The sequence below is a fragment of the Triplophysa rosa genome, unplaced genomic scaffold (genome assembly GCF_024868665.1).
Source record: "Triplophysa rosa unplaced genomic scaffold, Trosa_1v2 scaffold1101, whole genome shotgun sequence".
Taxonomy (NCBI): Eukaryota; Metazoa; Chordata; class Actinopteri; order Cypriniformes; family Nemacheilidae; genus Triplophysa; species Triplophysa rosa.
In genome coordinates this window covers 1-1189 of record NW_026634038.1, presented here as the reverse complement: position 1 = coordinate 1189, position 1189 = coordinate 1, and the positions used below count along the sequence as shown (strand labels likewise).

At 52.7% G+C, this 1189-nt stretch overlaps 2 non-coding genes across 2 annotated transcripts; both read left to right on the top strand.

Moving 5' to 3' along the window:
* The first annotated feature begins 438 nt into the window (after positions 1-438).
* On the top strand, positions 439-520 carry trnas-uga (transfer RNA serine (anticodon UGA)). The gene has a single exon. It is a non-coding gene; the product is annotated as a tRNA-Ser (tRNA).
* A 418-nt stretch (positions 521-938) lies between these two features.
* Positions 939-1020, top strand: trnal-aag (transfer RNA leucine (anticodon AAG)). The gene has a single exon. It is a non-coding gene; the product is annotated as a tRNA-Leu (tRNA).
* The last annotated feature ends 169 nt before the right edge of the window (positions 1021-1189 follow it).

Below are 1189 nucleotides of genomic sequence, written 5' to 3'. Positions count from 1 at the left end.
GAGCATCAGACTTTTAATCTGAGGGTCCAGGGTTCAAGTCCCTGTTTGGTCGATGGGAAAGTCACCTTTACCTTGTGAGCTGTTCTGGCCCCGCCCTGTGTTATGAAAAGAAAACGCTTTGCTTCAGCGCATGCACCAGGAATTCCTTGAGACCTCAGCAAAACCTGCCAACCTGCAGATGTAGTCAGGGAGTCCTGCTAGTGCAGCTTTGCCGCAAGGCAGGTGGCTTGCTGTGATCGTATAGTGGTTAGTACTCTGCGTTGTGGCTGCAGCAACCCCGGTTCGAATCCGGGTCACGGCAGGACACCACGTGCTGTGTTTGTGTGGTTGATGTGATCCTGCCAGTACCTTTTTGACGTCTCCGTTACATCGCCCGTTACGCTGCCGGCTCATCCCGCTTTGCCGCACGAGTTAAGCCCAGAGGGCAGGGAACCTGTTGTAGTCGTGGCCGAGTGGTTAAGGCGATGGACTTGAAATCTGTTGGGGTCTCCCCGCGCAGGTTAAAACCCTGCCGACTACGGCTGTTGTGCTTTAGGCGTTCCCTTTGTCGGCCGTACAGTTCCGAGAGTTGCTTTGTTGTTTTAACCCAAGTCGGTAGCATGGGATGAACAGAGAGTTAGAGAACACGATGCAGCCCTTTATAGACTCCCACGTGTTTGTTTCGAGCGGCTCTGTAACAGATGGAAAGTGTTCCTGATACAACCAGCCTAATGGCTGGTTGCCAGTACGCTCGCCTGCTTTTGCTCAAAGTGCAGTTGACACGCTATCTCTGCTTATTGTAAATGCGTCTTTCATGCGGGATTCCATCAAAACTGTGTAACGAGCACCAGAAGGACATAGAAGCACTTGCCAGCTGTTGTACCTGGTTGAACTTGTGACTGTACAGCCATCTGAGAGATACAGTGGCGAAAAAGGGCCTGCCGAAGCCGTAGTCCTGTGGTAGCGTGGCCGAGCGGTCTAAGGCGCTGGATTAAGGCTCCAGTTTCTTTGGAGGCATGGGTTCAAATCCCATCGCTGCCAGTTTGCGCTCAGGTTGAGCTGTGAGGGCAGCTTTTAATTCGCATCTCACTTTCATGTACCTGCAGACCATCTGAGCCAAATTGGCCGGTACAGGTGGGCTCGGGGCTATGCAACTGCGGCTAGGCTCACCTCCAGGGACAGGGTTGAATAACCGAGCATTGAGAAGTTA